The sequence below is a fragment of the Grampus griseus genome, assembly GCF_964374135.1.
Source record: "Grampus griseus genome assembly, chromosome: 5".
NCBI classification, from domain to species: Eukaryota; Metazoa; Chordata; class Mammalia; order Artiodactyla; family Delphinidae; genus Grampus; species Grampus griseus.
In genome coordinates, this window is record NC_138998.1 from 2,558,863 (window position 1) to 2,580,691 (window position 21,829).

General features: G+C 40.5%; 1 protein-coding gene across 10 annotated transcripts in view; it reads left to right on the forward strand.

Moving 5' to 3' along the window:
* The window catches only part of THRB (thyroid hormone receptor beta), a 391,122-nt gene that overhangs the window by 225,622 nt on the left and 143,671 nt on the right, over positions 1-21,829 (forward strand). The gene's annotated exons all lie outside the window — the stretch shown is intronic.

The window sequence follows — 21,829 nt, forward strand, 5'->3', positions numbered from 1 at the left end:
GATATAATATCTCCTCCTTTTTCACAATTCTGGGTTCTTTTTAAATGAAAAATATATCATCCTTTTGTGCAAAGTATAATATTATTCTGCCTGTTCAAGAAGCAAAAATGGACTTTTCCTGAGATGCCGGCCGGGTCATCCATCCCCCTGCCTCTGGGCGAGATGTTCTAAGACTTCACGAATACAATGAAATCTGCTTGTTTTTTTTAATACATTATACAACCTCTCTTAGCAACTCTTATCCATTTTAACAATGCTCAAATTATTTCTCATTTCTCTTCTCCCATTTCTTTATAGCATACTTTATGCCTTTTTCTATAAATTCTGAAAATGGTGATTAGCCAGACACCATAATCATATATATATATATATATATATATCATATATCTTCTTGAATAAAAAAAAAGAATGAATTAGTAAGAGAGTGAATAAGTGTACTTGCAAGGCATTATGAATCTTTTCTATTTTGTGCTCTGTGATTCTGGTGCTTATAATTTCTCTGCCTGTCTTTCGTGTTCCAACATCATCAAGGATTCCTTTAACCCACCTTAAGTCCCCAAACCCCTCTTAAGATGGAAAGAATAGAACTAGACTTCTGCCTGTTTGGAAGGAAAATCAAGCTTAATAAAAATATATCCATGCACGGTACAGATATCATAGCACAATTATCGTCAAGTGAATGCATTATTAATGTCATTACCACTTAATTGAGAACATTGTTTGGTAAGTGACAAAGGGCTGACTTATTGTAACAAATTTGAATTTCAAAGAAAGTGCCAGTAATTCCCTACACCTAGAACTTAAATGTGACATTACTTTTGGCCATTAAGGAAAAGGACATCCAGAGGCAGTAGCTGAAATCTGGGACAGCACATCGATGACTTACTTTTAAAACTTTATAAGTAGCTTAATTCTACACATCTCTCTAACTGGGCCTTGTTGGCAAATGACATAAATATAAACTCAATTTTCCACTCAAAATTTTACATAAATGAAAAAAACTCACATAACTCAGAGATTTTTAAGCTTGAAAATGAAGATAGAGGCTATAGAGTCCCCAAATCAGCCTTAGCAGCATTCCCTAGGAACTTGTTAGAGATGCACGTTCTTGGGTCCTTCCCCAGACCTACAGAAACAGAAATTCTGAGGCTAGGGCCCAGAAATGTGGGGTCTAACAAGCTCTCCATGTAGTCTTGGTGCACACTATAGTTTGAGAACCACTGATTTAGATTGGCACTCTTGGCATTTTGATCCAGATCATTCTTTGTCGTGGGGTGGCTGTCCCGTGTATTGTCGGATATTAGCAACATCCCTGGCCTCTACCTACTAGATGCCAGTAGCACTCTCTTCCCAGTCATGACAGTCAAAAATATCTCCAGGGCTTCCCTGGTGGCGCAGTGGTTGGGAGTCCGCCTGCCGATGCAGGGGACGCGGGTTCGTGCCCCGGTCCGGGAGGATCCCACATGCCGCGGAGCGGCTGGGCCCGTGAGCCATGGCCGCTGAGCCTGTGCGTCCGGATCCTGTGCTCCGCAACGGGAGCGGCCACAGCGGTGAGAGGCCCGCGTACCGCAAAAAAAAAAAAAAAAAAAAAAAATCTCCAGACTTTGCCAAATGTCCCCTGAGGGGACAAAATTGTTCCCTATTGAGAACCACTGCTCTAGACCACCCTCCAACCTTGATTGACAGTTACTTCTGCTACAGGTGTGAGCTGTTTTCTTTCCCTTCTCCCTTTAGAAGCCATGGAATTGGTAACTCATCCCACCTACCGTCGAAAAAATGACTACTGAAAACTTAACATTTTAAATACATTTTGTTTGAAAGTATTCATATACTTTTTATAATTAATTATATGAGACAATCATGTTTTTAATAAAGTGTGGTTGATTGCTAATCTTTCTTCAGAACTTCACTCCAACACCTATCTCAGGTTCTCTGAGCACACAGTACTCTCCCTCCCTGACCACCCACAATAACGACCCGGGTGTGCCGTGCACATTTCCTCCATGTTCTGATTGGTGTTGGACCTCTCGCTTCTGTACTCTGCATTGTTCAAGGTTATCCATCTTTGTATCCTCAGGACTACCCCAGCACCTTACACACTGTGATAATAATAATGACTAACCTTAACTGCACAGTTGTCGTGTCCCAGGCACTGTACTAAGTGTTTTTAAGTTCATTTTCTCATACCACCACCAATGAGGCCGGTGTCTCAGTTATTCCTGTTTGCAGATGAGGAAAGTGAGATTTATAAAGTTTGTTCAAGGTCAAAAAGCCGAGAAATGATGGAGCTCCTTGGCCTCAGGCTGTTAGTCACTGCACTACTGTCAGTGCTACCTACATGTCTGGTGAATGCACTCGCTCCTTAACAAAGGATGAATGAACCAATAAATGAATGAATTGACTTGGTTCTTTAGAGCTAATGATGGAAGCTTTCTGATGAATTGCCTAAAAGTTCATTCATCATCCAATTCTACCGTGTGTCAATTATTACAGACTAACTGGCAACGTTGGGAAGAATGGTTTAGAAACAGCCAAAAACAGTACGACTTAGTGAAGTCATATTCAGAAAAGGCAGTTGAGTTTGACCTTAAGTCTCCAAGGGTGACAGTGGCTTCCATCAGAAGGCTGTCTACAAGAGTTAGGAGGTTAATAAAAGAAACAGAAGGATAGAGGGAGATTTCCCAGACTCTGCGCTCCGCTTGGGGAAGTGGCAGTTTAGGGGTGAGGACAAAGCCCACTGATGTGTCCGAGTCCACTAGTTCTCCAGCCTCTGCCGTACATCAGAGCTCCTGGGAGAGCATTTTCAAAATGTAGAGGGTTGTGGAGGTGCAGCAAGACCTACTGAATCAGAATCTCAAAGGGCGTGGCCTGGCCTTTGGAGTTTGTTTTCAAGTCCCCAGGGCCCTCAGCTGCCCAGTGGCCCTCAGAGCCACTGTCCTGCATCGTTTTCTCCTGGGCGGTTGCTAACATCCAAAGAAGCTGGCAGAGAACAAGCCCACAAGAATCAGTCACAGAGTCAGGCAGCCCTCCAAAAGCCAAAGACACGTGCTTTCATCCTGCTCAGGTCAGAGCCAAAGAAGAAATAGGAATATGGGGGACTTCCCTGGTAGCGCAGTGGGAACCCGCCTGCCAATGCAGGGGACACGGGTTCGAGCCCTGGTTCGGGAAGATCCCACATGACCCGGAGCAACTAAGCCCATGCGCCACAACTACTGAGCCTGCGCTCTAGAGCCCGCGAGCTGCAACTACTGAGCCCGCGAGCCACAACTACTGAGCCCACATGCCACAACTACTGAAGCCCGTGCGCCTAGCCCAGTTGGTATTGTTCAACTGTAAAAGTTTCATAAAATCAGAAGCGTTTATTAACGCATGGGGCAAACTGCCAGAGAGTTTTCTAAAACAAAACGTTTAAATTAATTTTATTCATTCAGGAGTATAACATTTTATTTAATCCTTGTGTGAATTTAAAGTGACTGCCCGTGCTCTGCAACAAGAGAAGCCACTGCAATGAGAAGCCCGCGCACCGCAACGAAGAGTAGCCCCTGCTCGCCCCAACTAGAGAAAGACTGTGGGAAGCAATGAAGACACAGCACAGCCAAACATAAATAAATAGATTTATTTTTTAAAAAAAGAAATAGGAATATGGCCAAAAGCAGTGTGACGTGATGATGTCCGCGCAACAGGGCTCCCCGGACCCCTGGCAACTTCTTTTTCCCTGACTTCTTCCCCCTCATAAGAGAAACTATCAGACCATGAAGTTCTCGGCAACCGGTAAAGCAGCAGCAAGGGTGCCTGACTGTAGGCTGGCCTTTCACAATAAAACCCTCTTCAAAAGAACCAGCAGTGTCCTTGGGGATAATCTATTTCAGCTCCCTCATTAATAGATTAAGAGGGTGAGCCCCGTTGGTATTGTTCAACTGTAAACGTTTCATAAAATCAGAAGCGTTTATTAATGCATGGGGCAAACTGCCAGACAGTTTTTTAAAAACAAAACGTTTAAATTAATTTTATTCATTCAGGACTATAACATTTTATTTATCCTTGTGTGCATTTAAAATGACTGCTACATGTCGCCTTCTGTATTCCCTTTCCAAACAAACGTTTATGTTTGTGTTGAAACCCAAGATACAAACTGCCTGTTTTGAAAATATTTGAAAGAGGAAAGTATTACACCAGCCATGAACCGAGCGGTTTGCTGGGAAAAGCAAAGGACGAGACCTGGGAAGATTTCACGTTCTCTGATAAGAGCATATCACTCAGATCCCCTGAGTCTTGGTTTACAAATCCATAAACAGTGCATTATGTGAGAGCAGAGAGAGTGCTTGGAACTGAAAATAAAGCTGGTACTAAAGTTCTGGTTAGAGAACGTTAGACATCAAGACTGCTTTGGTCCTCGAAAGAATTCTATTCACAAACTGCTGGACTTGGAGATGGTGCCTGCTGGCCAAGGCAGAAGCCTAGCGGTCCTCTGGTCCAGGGCTCTCAAACTGCAACCTGTGGCAAGTGGTGAGCATGAAATGAGTGAAGTGGTCATATCCAGCCTTTTTATAATGCAAAACAATAGATCAGAATAGAACCTACCATAATACATCTCTCATGGAAAGATTAAATACTCTTTCATGACGCTTTGTTTTCAGGTATGTGGCTGGGAGGTGCGGCAATGTGAGATATATGTCTTATTATAGACCATCTAGTCCAATACCTTCACTTTATAGATAGAAAAAAGAAATTAGACCACAGACATTATGTGACTTAAAGTTGCACTATTATTTAATATAACTTGAGAAAATCAATTTAATATAACTTTAAAAAATCAACTCTATCCTTTAAAAAACTCAGTTGTTCCCCAAATCTTGATTCTACAAATGAGGACACAAATTTTCCTTAGAAGAAAACCCCAGAGCTTATTGGAGGAACAGTAACATCTGTTCCCATGGGCTCTTGGAAGAATAGCTTTATTCTGCTCAATGAACCGGGCTCTGTGTTAAGTGCTGTGTATGAATTACATCATTTCAATCTCCCACAATAAAACAGGTGGTCCCCCTTTACAGATGAGTAAACAGAGGTCCAAAGAGACTGCAGTCACTCCACTAAGTGGAAAGGCTGCTGTGTGAATTCAGAGCCTCAGCTCACTCGCTTGGTGGGACTTTCTCCTCAATCCATAAATAGATGGACGGATAAAGAAAAATAGATTGATACCCAAATTCTAATATGTTCGCATGTATTTAGAGTTTAGATATTATATATCCTAAAAGTACAAACCTGATCAGAGAGTATAAAGACTCAGAGAAAAATCAGTGGAAAAGCAAACAATGTGAGGTATTTGAGTGAAAACTTTGCTGGTAGTGCAATTTTCTGTAAGGCTCAGGGTTTCTTAAAATTTAGTGAAGCAAAACCACTAACTGGGAAAGCAACGATTTTTGCAGTGATTTAAGTATGATGAGGGACTTCCCTAGTGGTCCAGTTGGTAAGACTCTGCCCTTCCACGGCAGGGGCCGTGAGTTCAATCCCTGGTCGAGGAATTAAGATCCCATATGCTGCACGGCCAAAAAAATAAAAATAAATAAGTACGATGAATCTTTGCTTCACTTTCTCGAGATAGGTACCCTGTGAATTTCAACTCCTTTGTATGTCACACCTAGGATATAATATATATATATATATTTTTAAAGGAAAATTGCCACTTTATTAGGGAGGCAACCCTATTAAATAAATACATGCTCAGGAGAACTCATGTGACAGAAGTCATGTTATTCCTCAATGGTTATTATTGGCTGAAAATCTTTAATATTTAAAATGTACTATAAAATTTTTGTTCACATATACCTCATTTTATATATTTGGAATATACATTTATTTGGACATACCACAGAGACATTTACACGAAAGTAACTACAGTGTGTTTTATTAGTGACCAAAGAATTTTCAAGAGTGATTTGATCATGATAATAGAAAAAGAGAAATGGGCAGGTTGGAAAGAAGGAAAGAGAGGAAAAAGGAAACAGAGAGAAGGAATGAGAGTCATCAAAACCGGTCATTACAAAGGCCTTACAAATTACTTATGCACACATTCATTCCTGGTTTCTTGAGGTAATTTATTGGAAAAGTAAGATAATATTATGCATGTATGTAACCCACAAAGAAAGAGGACACAAGTGAATCTATAGAAACTTAAAAATAGTTAACGCTAATTTGCTTCCCCAGTTACCCTTATTGCTTACCCCTTTGTTTTTTGCTCTAAAATTTATGTCAGTCCATATAAACAGTGTTTCAATATAGTCTATACCATTATGCCCGTGTAAGTACCATCAGATGCACAGAAGTAGAGATTAGGAAAAGTCATTTGCCACTCAGACTCAATTACTGAATAGAAATAAAAATAATTTAAGGCTATGCTCTCCCAATTACTCTTAGGAGAGCACTCTTTGAAATTACAGGGCAAAGAAGCATGGTGAAAAGCTCCAAAGATAATCTAGTTCATCCCATCCCTTCAGTCCATCCTGTCAATCTTATTGCCAGAGACACCACTGCCCCTCAAAGTGTGGTCCTGAGACCAGCAGCATCACCTGGGAGCTTGGGAGAATTGTGAATCTGACTCCACTGCAGACCTGTTGGGTCAAAGTCTACATTTTAGCAAGATGCTCAGGGGAGTTGAGCGCCTATTAAAGTTTGAGAAGCATTGGGCCATAGCCTTGTAAGAGGAAAGAAATCCAGGGCTACCCTGGAACAGTTGAGATCCAAGGTGGAGAAAAAAATCCAAGATGTGATTTGGTGATCATTGTGGGACGTATGAAATACTTGGAAGACATTTGGTGACACCCTTACAAGTCAGAACAGAAGGAAATTAAATTGTCTCGGGAGAGATGAAGGTTAAGAGTCAGATAGAAAGAAACCTGAAATGCTTTATATTTGACCCATAGAAGCATGTGCGAGATCCTTTTAGGTGGATCAAGAGATAGCGTTTTGTTTCTATCACGTTCATTTTTCAGGAACCTCCTGTTTATGGCAAATGATACCGGTTTTTCACTTACAGTGGTGATCGACTTTTTTCTTTGTAAAGAAGTTTATTTCAGCTTTTTTAAGTGGGTCAATTTAAAGAACTATAATAATTAAATAATGGGGCAGATGGATTGCGGGTGGAACATGAGTGACTAGGAAGCAGGCTTGCTATCTAGGTCAATATCACATTTCACAGATGAGCACCATGTTTAAAAAGAAAGAGGGGACTGCCAACCTTTCTATTTTGCCCAATAAAGATATTTGAAAAACAGAGCAAACCAACTTTTACTATCTGCTCTCACCACATAAAAGAAAGAATATTTTTAAAACCCCGAAAACAAGAAAGCAATATTAGCGAAAAAAGGATAGACCTTTCCAAGAAAATATGGTTGGGAATCTTAGAAGGATACGTACAGACGGGTCTAAAGTCCTTGTCAGACAAGTCTCAGAATTTAGTTTATTTGGGGGGGGGGTGGATATAGGGTTCTAGAAAGTTATGAAGGTAGTATTGTGGCATCTGAGGGGATATCCCATGCCATGTCAAACACATTAATATTTCTGTAGTGAAACATGAATATTCACACTGAATTGATGAAGATTTATAGAACACCCATATGAAATCAGGTCAGCTTTTACCACCCAATAAGTTTTGAAAAAACTTTCAGTTTTCAGACGGTTTTGGATTTTGAAATTACAAATAAGAAATTGTGCTCGTGTATGGCCTTTTGCTTCTCATTTTGCCGTGAAGCAGGGTGCACTCCACCGCTCACAGGCACAGGTCCAAGAATGATGACCCGTGAAGTGTGTGTGTGGCCTCTGCTCATAATTTCTTCTGATTTTCCAGTTATAACCATAGCCCTATGGTCATGAGGTATATTAATTCATGTAATATTCTACGTGATAATTATTGAGGAGACTTCCAAATGATCAAATGGAAGCTCTATGAGGAAGGAATGTCTGTTTTGTCCACTGATGTATCCCAAGCACTTGAAGGTGTGCCTGATCCATTACAGGTGCTCAGTATTTGTTAAATAAAGGAAAGATCTGCAAGTTAACAACCCAGGCAAATACTAAAATTACCATTGGCAGCTCATGGATATAGAGAGTTGAGTTATGGGGTGTGTGTGTGTGTGTGTGTGTGTGTGTGTTCAGTTCAGAGCAATCTGTTTCATTCTTTCTGTGAAAAAAATACATGTCTATGTGAATGCTTCCCACTAGTTCTACTGTTGTAAACAGAATTTGGCTAAGGGAATCCAGATGATGATGTCATACATTGAATCATCTGAAACTGAGTCAACACGAATAAGTATTGGGGACTGATGGTTATTTTTTAAAGACAATATTTAATTTTCTTTGCTATTTTGGATCCACGTGGTCTAAAAATAAGTGAGAGTTCAGTGAACTTTTAATAGGAGAAAAGACCGTGAACACAGTAAAATCATTCAGCATAAATAATAAAATAATGCTGTAAAATTTTTAAAGGAAACCGCTTAGCAAACAAGGATCCGAATTGATTTTCATGGTCACGACAAAATGTGACTTCAGCTGGATGAAATGTGATGGCAAAAAAAAAAAAAAGATAAAACCTAGTATAATCATGACTTAATTGTTCCAGAAAGAAAGTTAGTTTGGTTCTCTTCCCTTGACTCCTATGGGTATGGTTTTGATGAAAGTATGATTAAACGAACAAAACTTCTTTGCCAGGGAAAAAAGTATCCCCAAGAGTAAGGCAGTATCACTCTCTTTGAAGTGAAGGCAACATGTTAGCGCATCGTAAATTATTGGCGATTTTTTCAGAACTAAGAAAATCCTGCAGGCACTTACCAACCACATTGTATAGTGAAATTTTACATGGTTCATGATCCTCCTGATCCCAAAATTATAGAGCTCAATTATTAATAAGTAGCATTACCTTCTAACCCTAACAAGCCCTTGGCCATTATAATCATAATCATAAACAATCATAATGATTGATTGCATTTGCCAGGCCCTGTATAATAAATATTAGTCATCTTACGAACTTATGAGGTTAGTATCACTGCCCCCACTCCCATTTTACAATTGAGGAAATTAGAATTCAAAAGGTGAAATACCTTTCTGAGTTTATACCACGGTAAGTGGCCAACAGATCTCATCCATATACTGTCTACTGTACCACACCACCTTCTTTCAGCAACGTTTGCCGTGTGAAACACTTTGAAAACCCGTGGCTCTCGGGTGTCAAGGTAACTGACACCCAACAGCAAGCAATTCCAATGATTATAATGCATGTTTCTGCATTTTTATCTTTTGCCACTGCTTATGACAGTAAACGTACCAATAAAGTCAAGAGAATGCATCTCAGATAATAGTCTTTTCTACTTACCATTCTTTTCTTACTTAGTTACTGAAATTGTTCCTTCTGAAATAGATTTGTGGGGTTTCAGTTGTCCAATTAATTGTTTTCTTGTACTATGTGATATCTTATTTTTTTCTTTTTTTAAAATTTGTATTGGGCTATAGTTGATTTACAATGTTGTGTTAGTTTCAGGTGTACAGCATAGTGATTCTCTTATACATATACATGTATTCATTGTTTTTCAGATTCTTTACCCATATACGTTATTACAGAATACTGAGTAGAGTTCCCGCTGCTATACACACAGGTTGTTGGCTACCTATTTTATATACAGTAGGGTGTGTGTTAATCCCAAGCTCCTAATTTACCCCTCTCCACCACATTTCCCTTTTGGTAACTGTAAGTTTGTTTTTGAAATCTGTGAGAAAAAGAAGAGATACATGTATATGTATAACTGAATCACTTTACTGTACACCTAAACGCTATCACAACATTGTTACTCAACTATACTCCAATAAAAAGTTAAAAACAAAAAGAAATCCATGAGTCTGTTTCCGTTTTATAAATAAGTTCACTTATATCATTTTTAAATTAGATTCTACATATGAGTGATATCATAAATAATGAAACAGTTACAGTTTTGCCAGGCACTACCAGAAAGGAAGTACAGAAAATCTATAATACAACCTAATTTATTTTAAGCAAAGACTCTCCATATGAACAGATCAAAGAAGGAAAATATTGTCATAGAAGTGAAGTGTAATTAAAACTATAAATCATCAATTCATTCCTTTAACAAATGCATTGAGTACCCTGGTATGTATTAGAAATTGATACAGGTGCTTGGGAGTATATTACATTTGACTTAGTAAAACGATGCTGACTCCTTAAAATGAAAAGAGACTTTAAAATATCCTGTTAAGGCTGATGTTTGAAATAAAACCATAAAGGCTAGAGATTGTCCCTTCAGTCACAAAATATGTGTAACCTAGAACATCACTGTATTGTTTGTTGCCAAAGTTCGAACTCTGCACCCCTGGGGGTCTAGGAGATGGTTCTAGTTGGGCCCAGGATGACTGTAGGCAGAAGGAGATGTGGCCTTGACCTGAGCCCACCTCTCCATTCACTGCCAGTCTGATTAGACCAAGGCCAAAGCCTCAGGGCTGTGCTCACCACCCTTACCAACCCTTAATTCCTGCCCATCTCTTCACAACAGCGATCAGGCCTCAGGCCACTGGCTGTTCCTCCATAATTGTATCTACCTACAAATTAATAGCCTTATTTCATATTCTATATTTTTGATAACCTAGACAGGATTTTTCATTTAGAGTTGTGCTCTAAAATTGTCTTCTTCAGGGACTTCCCTGGTGGTGCAGTGGTTAAGAATCTGCCTGCCAATGCAGGGGACGTGGGTTCGAGCCCTGGTCCAGGAAGATCCCACGTGCCACGGAGCAACTAAGCCCGTGCGCCACAACTACCGAGCCTGCGCTCTAGAGCCTGTGAGCTGCAACTACTGAGCCCGCGTGCCTAGAACCTGTGCTCCACAACAAGAGAAACCACCACAATGAGAAGCTTGTGCACCGAAACAAAGAGTAGCCCCTGCTCACCGCAACTAGAGAAAGCCCACGCACAGTAACAAAGACCCAACACAGCCAAAAATAATAAATAAATAAATTTCTAAAAAAAAATTAAATTGTCTTCTTCAAGAAATTTAAGTTTAAAAAAAAGTGTAACTTGATTTGGAGGGAAATATCCAGTACAGTTGTTCTTCAGATGTAGCCAAAATTATGCAACTTGTACTTACTTGAATGAGTAACATTTGGAAATGTTGGTTTTAAAGAAATGGAGCTGAGACACGTGTCCTGGCCCTCTGTCCTCCTCCAGTGAATCTTCTAAGCTGGACCCCCTGAAGACCTCAATTTGGTTTTCCTAGAAAGTGTGAGAGTTGAGCCAGATAAACCTTAAGAGTTTCCCAGTTCCAAAATTCTGTGCAGGTGACCAACCGTGAGGATGACCCAGGACCAACATTTAGCTGTTCAGCGGGTCTTCCTAGCAAACGGGGACTTCATTTCCCCCAGAATGACACTGGGCTTCTTTGGGGGACTTTGACTATGTTTAAAACAATAGTTAAACCTGCTAGTTTTCTACCTGTAGAATGCCTCCATTCCAAAGAGAGTAAAATAATGGACATCTTTTTAAGGAAAATGACTAACGATTTTGTCTCAAGAGTCCTTACCGTGAGGCTTTCTGAGGTGTATAAAGGTTCCCAGGCCAGTGCTCTCTCTCTGTTTTGGACTTCCCTCGTTTCTTTTCCTAACATTTTAGAAAGTTGTCGTTTACAATTACGTCTGCTCGATACTAATTTTAGCTAATAAAATGCAAACAGGTTTTGTTATGTCATGCCTCCTCTAAACCCTAGCTCTGCACACCCGCTTCAAAATAATTCCCGTTTTCTCTTTTGCCTTAGGGCCTCTGTGGCTCCTTCAGAGTTGAGATGGGCTGTGTAAAGAGTCAGAACCCCCAAGCCCATCTCCCCTGTGGGTCCATCTTCCCCCCTACTTCCACCTCCCTCTGATTTAGCTGAGGCCCCGTGGACCCTCCTTAGTATAGATATTTGTGTACTGTTTTATCTACCCTGAAGAACTGACAGCACCTGAGGGCAAGATTAAGGAGCAACACTGTTACAACCCTCAGAGCCTTAAATGACGTGAGAGATGAGTGGCTATAGTAAATTGAATCTAAATATTCACTCTGCTGTTCTCCCAAATGATGAGAAAGAGGGGGAGAGGAGAAAGAGGGAGGGGAGGGGGAGGGAGGAGAGAGTGAAGCTGATGGGCAGGGAGGGAGGTAAAAGGTGAGAAGTGAGGAAGCAGAGATAAAATGGTTCACAACGTGTGGTGCCTGGACCACCAGCAGTAGCATCACCTGGAAATTCGTTAGAATTGAAGAATGGGGGGACTACCCACCCATGACATACAGCATCAGGAGCTCCAGAGGTGGAGATCCAGTGGTCTGTGGTCTGACGAGCCATGCAGGTGATTCTGACGCAGCTAACTTTGAGAATCATGGGTACAGACTTTCCTCTCACCTGTTTCTCTATGAAATCTCTTTCACTCCCAGGCCAGTGCTTATCAGACTTCAAGGTGCATGTGTATATATATATATATATATATATATATATATATATATATATATATATATATATATATTCTTTTTCAGATTGTCTTCTCTTCTAATGAGAACCTCTGCTTCTATCTGGTAAAAAATAAAAGTATTCTGTTCCTCCCGGGTCAAAGTCAGAGGGCTGTTTCTTAAAGAATATCAGAGATGCTTTCTGTTTGCCCTGGTAAAACCCCTTTAATAACCTCACACCACAGTGCAGGTTCCCACAGCTGACTTCTTTCCAAATTTAGCCAAACTCAGGAGTGGACATTCTAGAAAGGTCCAAATTTTGTTTTCATTACTATCTTTTCCCTCCTTTTCTAGAGCTGCAAATCCTGGGAAGTGAAATAGGGGAAAAAGAACAAGTTCTGACTTCTTTGGTTGTTTCATAAGCCACATGCATTACAGGTTGGTGTAAATGCCCTGGTTGAAACAAAACCAGTGATGGTTTGATTTTGTAAAAGAGAGGATTGTACTCGGGCTCCAGCACCAAATATCTTCCTGGGATATAGAACTTTTTTTTGGCTCAGATCCTACTCCACTCAGTTATACTAATTAACTAAAATATCCAATAAAAATTTTACTCAGAAGAAACGGTGACAACTTATTAGCCATGCATGCCTAGAGAGGGCTATGTTTTGAACGTGTGTCTCTAAAAGAAAAAGTTCTTAGACAAGAGCATCCAGGGGAGAAGATATTTTGAAAAAACGAAGCTTGCTGACCCTCTTGAATCGAACAAATACATTTTATCAGGGGGTCTCAAATGGTAGAATTCTAAACACTTCCGTGCAAGTTAGGTGAAAATTCATGCTTTAAATAAACAAACGATGTTAAAGACAAAAAGAACCTTCGAAATAAACTAATCATGACTCTACATTTTACAAAGAGCTCCAAAGAGTACAGAGACTTGTCTAAGAGCTCCTGGCTGATCGGGACACAGGCGAGGCTAGAATTCATGACTGCCAATTCCCAGCCTGGTGCAATTTCCAGGACGCCATCTGACTTAAACCTCCATGTCCCTGTGAACTGACCCATCGTTAGCTGCTACTCCAGTTCCTTTTCAGACCCTTTCAAGAATTGCACGGATGCTAGCAATGCTTCTATTAAGCCCCGGCTGGAAGAGCTGGGAAGTATCTAATTTCTAGGCAGCCTGAGTAATGGCATTATAGATAGATGCTCATAATGTTAGCACCCAAGACTGCAGGCTCACTTGATTAAATGGCAACATGGATCCCTTTACTTTGTTATTTTGATAATTAGATGGTATTTCCAGCTCATCTTTGACCTGACACTTGTATTTCTTTTTGTTTTTTTTTAAACAACTATTTTATTTATTTATTTTTATGGCTGTGTTGGGTCTTCGTTTCTGTGCGAGGGCTTTCTCTAGTTGTGGCAAGCGGGGGCCACTCTTCATCGCGGTGCACGGGCCTCTCACTGTCGTGGCCTCTCTTGTTGCAGAGCAGAGGCTCCAGACGCGCAGGCTCAGTAGTTGTGGCTCACGGGCCCAGTTGCTCCGCGGCATGTGGGATCTTCCCAGACCAGGGCTCGAACCCGTGTCCCCTGCATTGGCAGGCAGATTCTCAACCACTGGGCCACCAGGGAAGCCCTGTATTTCATTTTTAAAGTGAGTCAGGGAGTGAGTAATTCACTGTAGTTTTACAGAACAAACTATACCTGTAGGTCATTAAAATTTAAGAAAATTTCTCCCTATGCAGTAATAAACCTAGTTAAAGTGTCTAGCACATCATGCATGCTTTTTATGGCCTGTGTGCTTTTCAAAGAGGTGAAGCAAGACAAATTGTGGAAAAGGAAGATGCAATACTGCCTTAGAGTTGCAGTTTTAAATGTTTTGCCATTTTCAATAGAACTGTCTGTTACCTTCTATGTTTCCAAGACATAAAACTCTAGTCTATATGATCACATTTTAAAAAATATTTCCTTTTCATTTCCTAATGTGAGTAAATACCACCCATTTGTAAGAAGTTAAATAACATTAATTCTGCAATGCTCAAATACATTAGATGTTGCAAAAAAGAAAAACGCGTAGTTTTAGAAGAAAATAATTCAGAAAAAGCCGACCAAAGAAGGATCAAAATTATTGTATAAATCATAAATGTATATATCAAAAAATTAAAATTTTTACACTTAATTTCTTACTCATTTGGCATCTGTGCTCAAATCACTTGTCAAGGTGAATAAACTAGAGCTGGAACACAGAAGCTGTTACCCTTAATCAGAAATAATTTAAATATATATATTTTAATATTATATAATATATTGTGTTATTTAGAATTTCATTTACATAATTTACGTACATACATTTTACCTTATTTCTTATATTTTTCTGTATATATATATATATATATATGTGTGTGTGTGTGTGTGTGTGTATATTCATTTTAGTAAGCTGTGTCTGTCCGGTTGACTAAGGGACAATATTGACTCTTTTTTTTTTTAATTGTATTGGATTATAGCAGATTTACAATGTTCTGTTAGTTTCAGGTGTACAGCAAAGAGATTCAGTTACACATATACATATATTCATTCTTTTTCAGATTCTTTTCTCGTATAGGTTATCACAGAACATTGAGTAGAGGCCCCTGTGCTATACAATACGTCCTTGTTGGTTATCTATCATATATAGTAGTGTGTGGATGTTAATCCCGAGCTCCTGATTTATCCCTCCCTCACTACATTTCCCCTTTGGTAACCATAACTTTCTTTTCAATATCTGTAAGTCTGTTTCTGTTTTGTAAATAAGTTCATTTGTATCATTTTTTAAAACTAGATTCCATATATGTGTGTTATCATATGATATTTGTCTTTCTGTGTCTGACGTACTTCACGTACTATGATAATCTTGGTCCATCCATGTGGCTGCAAGTGGCATTATTTCATTCTTTTGTATGGCTGAGTAATATTCCATTGGATATATGTACCACATCTTCTTTATCCATTCATTTGTTGATGGACATTTAGGTTGCTTCCGTGTCTTGGCTATTGTGAATAGGGCTGCTGTGAACATAGGAGTGCATGTATCTTTTCTAATTATGGTTTTCTCCAGATATACGCCTGCAATTTTGACTCTTTCCTGGGGATAATATTAGTAAATCATTAAGACTTCAATTCCTCTCCCACTTGCATTACATGTTTCTGTTACTTTAATTCAAATCAACAACATTTATTAGCAAGAAGGCAGCATCTCCTACTTGTGGAGAAATGACTAAGACAATTGCTGATTATGAAGCAACGTGTCAATATTGTCATAATCCCATGTCCTTCCGAGGGACAGACTGTCTTTGTTGCTCTCTCTCTCCCTTCCCCCTCTCCACCCCCTCCATAGGTTCATGCTCTATCTTTTAGTTTTCTTCATGCTTGATGAGGAAGCTCTGTCCAGACCTTCTTTTTACTCTAGTAGAGCATAGGGAATTTTTCTTGACCTTTTTCCCACATCATCTACCTTTGTCTTCCTCTCTGAGTACAGTTGTGGGCTGAGTATTGGCTTCCAAAGTCTTTTCTTTGCAAGAACATGCAAATGTGGAAGCCCCAGTACAGCAAGTTGCCTTTGCTGGGGACCTGGGCTCAGCTCCCTCTTCTCAATCCCATTCGATCTCACAAACCAGGGTCTCCTCCACCGTCTGGAGTGGACCCATGACTGTGGGCTTCAGCTCTTTCCCTGACTTGAATCAGAGCCCACCTTTGCCAGCATCCTGTGATCATACATAAGAGCTACTCTTTCCTAAGGTGTTTTGCTTGAATTTTCCCAGGACTACCTCTACCCCTCCCTCAGATCACTACTTTCCAAGTCTAAAGATATCCTGAGATGGTCTCTGAGTCCAGTATGTTCACCTTCTTTCCTCTGTATTGTCTCAGGTGGAGGCATGGAGTTACAGTGCTCTAGTCCTCTGCCCAGCACCTTTGAAGATGAGGTTATGGAGTTATATGTTTGTTTTGTGGCTGCTGGAAATATTTTATTTTGGTTTGTTTTATTTTAATAAATTTTTTTTTCATTCCTTAAGTGTTAAAGGAGGGAGACCCCATGATCCAACTTCACACAATGATCTTTTCTCCATATCACCTCAAAAATCACATAAGTTTCTCTACAAAAATGGCACAGATTTGGAAAAGTTTAAATGAAGATTAAAACTTCCATACCAAATATTTAATTTCATTATTGATTTTATGTTTATAAGAGAATGTAATTGTTGAAAAAATTTAATATAGAAAAGTATTGTAAAGGACACATTTATTCTCATATCATTTGGTGTGTTTTCATTTAGTATTTTGCTTATCTGTGGATAGTTTTTAAAAATTGGATTTACACGACATATGTGGTTTTTTATTTTTGTTGTTTGTTTTGCCTATAACAGTATGCTATGAGCATTTAACATAGCATTAAGTATTTTGGGGGAAAAAAAGGTTTTAATCATTTGGAAGCATGCTAATGTATTTAAATAATCCCCTATTATTGGACATTTTTGCTACTTATAATTTTTATTAACATTAATGCTGGGATCTATATAAATCTGGATATATTTCCTTTAAAATATGTTATTAATAGTTATAATAAACCATGATTGTTATACAGTGCTATAAGGGAGATAAAGAGAAATCCTGCACAAGATTAATTCTCAGGACATAAAATTTTGAATAAATTTAGTTCTGTGTCTCTTAGTGCTTGTTCCTCATAAATTTAAGGTCGAAAATCATATGAATTCTGGTAAATTATTTAATGAAAGTCACTGAAGCATTTCCTAAGTTGTTTTTTCATTGTTTTCAGAAAGTATCCCTTTCTCTGCCTTGATCAGTGCCCTTTGGCTTTGTCTGCAGAGTTCAGAGTAGTATAGTGATTCAGTGCACAAACTCTGGGGTCAGAAGGACCTGGGATCTATTCCCAACTGTGTCTCTTGTGGGATCTGCTGCCTCCACCACACCTCCCTCTTCCCCCCTTCTTTCATTATGGTCCAATGACAGTGACTTTTCTTCTGTCCCTCAAGCCAACCAAGATCATATCCAGCTTGGCCTCTGATTCCTTGAGACATAACACTCTTCCCCCAGTCTACTCATGGCTGACTCTTTCCCCTTCAAGGGTTAGTTCTCTGCTCAGATAATGTTCCTATTAATGTTCCTGGAGTCATTCTCTATTCCATTACTCTGCTTTGTTTTCTTCTTAGTACTTCTCATCACTTAAAAGTATCTTAATAATGGCTCTAAAAATAGTAATAATAAAATAATGGCTCTGACTGATGGTTTTATTAGCTTACTTCAGCACCCATAATTCTCTTCTACCCACCTGCAGCTCTGGTGCCCTTCTGCAGTGAGGGATACTGCCCTCTTGTGGACTTTTAGGATATTGCTACTAAAGGCACAAAGTAGTTTCATTTTTTGCAACCACAGGCTTGTTTTTTGGGGACCCGGTGTGAGAGTGGGCTGGACTCCAAGTGTCAAGTACCTGAGACTTACTGATTTACAAGTGGCAGATGAATACATTTCTAATCTATCTGAAACAGAAATGACTTAACATGTGAAACAACCCTGGTGTAATAATAATATTAGTTACTATTCAATGAGTATTTTCTTAGTACAAACCACAGTGCCAAGGGATTTTCATATATTATCTCATTTAGCTTAAGCATTGTCAGCTGGGAAAACAAGGCAATAACTTGAGACATATAAAGAAAGCTTTCCCAAGCCTCGGAATAAAACTGGTTCTCTATGTCCAAGCTTTGTCTGCAACTTTTTTGAGGAAAATTAAAAAAAAAAAAAAATGACAAGGTGGAATAACAGTTATTTTGTTCAGCAGCAGAGGGGCCTGAGTTCTTGACTCAACTCCGATGCTGACTAGTATGTGTCATGTAGAGATTCGTTTGTCCTCTCCAGACCTTAGTTACCCCAAATGCAGAGGCTGAGGGCCCTTTCAGTTGTGAAGTGCTTTCAGCAATTATGCTCAACAAGGGCCAAGGGGGTCAAAACATCATTTCTTCATCCTTCCCAGGAATGGTGGCTCTTTTATCCTAAGACTAGGACATCACTGGTGTATGTTTATTATATGCCATGTTAACCGTCAGTCAACACCTGAAAATTCTTATTTTATAACAAAGTTACTTCTTTAAAGCCCCTAGAGGTAATCTTTCACTTACGTTATCTTTTCTTCTTCTTTTCTTTTCTTTTTCCTTCCTTTTGGGGTACGTGGGCCTCTCACTGCTGTGGCGTCTCCTGTTGCGGAGCACAGGCTCCGGACGCACAGGCTCAGCGGCCATGGCTCACGGGCCCAGCCGCTCCCGCGGCATGTGGGATCTTCCCGGACCGGGGCACAAACCCGTGTCCCCTGCATCGGCAGGCGGACTCTCAACCACTGCGCCACCAGGGAAGCCCTTCACTTATGAATGATAGCTATGTTTTGAATGTAATTAACTATTTATTAATATAATTATCCATGCCTATGTTTAACTCAGCAAAAATCTATTCTGTAAACATGTTTTGAGTACCCACTCTGCCCTGGTGCTGGCATGAAGGAAATATCAACAAAAGAGATAACTGTAACCCGTCTTCATGAATTCTACTATCTAGTGTGTCATGACATCATTTCCAGTATCACCTTCAAAAATAATTGGGGGTAAATGTCAAAATGTAAATGCTGGGAAATTAAATATATTAGTTATATTATGCATGTTGATGGCATCATAATATAGGTTTTAAAGCATCTGCTTTGAGGTCTGTCAAATTTCTTTTCAACTTCTTATTAGGTCTTGAGAGAAAAGAAAATTGGAAACATTCCAGCAGGCAAGTCGGGATTGGCAGAATGCCGAAAACGGCAAAGTTTCTTAATATTATACCTAAATGCTTGTAAGTCATAAAAAAGCAGAAGAGTAATATCATCTTGTGTTATGTCTGAAACTGAAAATGGAATGCTTTGCCCGTCTATATCATACTAACATCTGCTGTCTTTCTGTTCTGGGCCCAGATACTATAGAAGACAAGTTCAGTTCTAACCCACCACCTAAATTGGCTGAAAGGAGATTTGCCAGAAATAAATTCTGCAAATAACGATGCCAAGTAACTGCTGTGTGCCTAGCACTGTTTGGGGGCACAGGAGATAGAGCAAGGAACAAAATAGAGGGGGAAAAATCCTGTCCTCATGGTGTTTGCAATCTAGTGGGGAGAAATAGGCAATAAATAACCTAAAGAAATAAATCGTATTTCCAGAGAGTGCGTGGTCCAAGGCAGGAGTGTCCTGGGGTGTCCGAGGACCAGCAAGGAGGTCAGCTAGACTGGAGTGAAGTGAGTGAGGAAGAGAAGCAGGAGGTGAAACAGAGGTCGTGGGGGACTTTGGTTTTTATCCAGAGTGTGTTAAGAAACCATTGCAGGGTTTATGCAGAGGGGTGAAATGAACTGACATATAATTCAGCCAGTGGAGCCCACCAGTGCATGTTTTTAAAGGATCCCCTCTGGCTGCACGCTGAGAATAAAATGTTGGAGACAGGGGTGAAAGCAGGGAGACCGGGCTATTATAATAATCCAGGTGAGAGATGATGACAGTCATGATCAAGGTGGGAAGAATGTTTTGATTCTGAATCATTTAGAAACATGATTTATAGTGATGAGGAAGACAGTGGGTGGAACGAGTTCATCTGAGTTTTGGGGCAGGGGAGGGGGAAATGTGGAAGTTCTGGATTTAGTTTTAGACATGTCGAGTTTAGTGTGTCCGTTAACATAGACAATTGGATATACAAGGAGAGGTATATATGTGGGGATGGTATCTAAAGCCAGGAGCCAGCATGAGATCAGCAAAGGAGTGAGTACAGATGTAGAGCCAAGGATGTCCCAGGAGTGAGGCTTGGAGCATCTCAATGGCTAGATGAAAAAGCACCAGGAAAGACTGAAAACAAGGTGGCCCGTGATTCGGGAGGAATATCAGGGAAGTGTCTTACCCTGGAGGAAAATAGAGGAAAGAGCTTCGAGGCAAGGTAGCAATCAGCTGTGTCAAATGCTGCTGTTAGTCAAACCGCATGAATACCATAGGATTCAGCGATATGGGGACTGTGGGTAGCGTTGCCTTGACTAGGACAGGGTGTGTGAGTGGTAAGAGTCAAGGCTGACTGGAGAGGAAGAGGGGGAGACATCGGAATCAGGGAGTGATTAGTGTATAGTCTACAACCCTCCTGCTGTTATGGGGAGCAGAGAAACGGAGTGGAAGCTGAAGAGGAAAGTGGGGTCCAGAGAGAGAGACATTTTTTCACTTTTTCTTTTAATTGGAGTAGAGTTGCTTTACAATGTTGTGTTAGTTCCTGCTGTACAATGAAGTGAATCAGCTACATGTATACACACGTCCCCTCCCTCTTGGACCGCCCTCTCACCCCCACCCCTATCCCATCCCATCTAGGTCGTCCCAGAGCACCGAGCTGAGCTCCCTGTGCTATACAGCAAGTTTCCCCTAGCTATCTATTTTACACCAGGTAGTGTATTTATGTCAATCCTAACCTCCCAGTTCATCCCACACCCCATGTCCACACATCTGTTCTCTATGTCTGCATCTCTATTCCTGCAAATAGATTCATCTGTACCATTTTTCTAGATTCCACATAAGATCCAAGAAATGACATGTTGGTTGGTCAATAGTTTGATTCAGTGAATAAGGGGCAAGTGATGAGGCTGGAAGGAAAGGGGAGAAGTGGTGGAGCAGTGTCCCTGAGTGGGGGGACTAGGGATGGAGTTCACAAGTAGAGAGGTTGACCTTAGCTAAGACTATAGCCACATCACCTACTGCAGTGGTTCTCAAAGTGTAGGTGCCGGGGCTTCCCTGGGGGCGCAGTGGTTGAGAGTCCACCTGCCGATGCAGGGGACGCGGGTTCGTGCCCCAGTCCGGGAAGATCCCACATGCCGCGGAGCGGCTGGGCCCGTGAGCCACGGCCGCTGAGCCTGCGCGTCTGGAGCCTGTGCTCCGCAGCGGGAGAGGCCACAACAGTGAGAGGCCCGCGTACCGCAAAAAAAAAAAAAAAAAAAAAAATAGTGTAGGTGCCGATCACTAGCAGCAGCATCACTTGGGAATTATTACAAGTGCAAATTCTCAGGCCCTGCCCCAGATCTCCTGATTCAGAAACTCTGAGGTGGCGGCCCATATAGTACAGATGCTAATGTGGTCCTGGGAGTGTGGGAAATCCTCTTCTGGCTACTTCTATTTTCTTAGGGAAACAGGAAGGACATTAGCTGAGGGTAAGGATGAAGGAGAAGTTGTTGGAGATTTGAGGAGACAGGAGAGGTTTGCAGTGGCTATCCAGAATGGGACGGTTAGTGATCTAGGGAATATAGTGAAAGTGCCTGGGAACATGA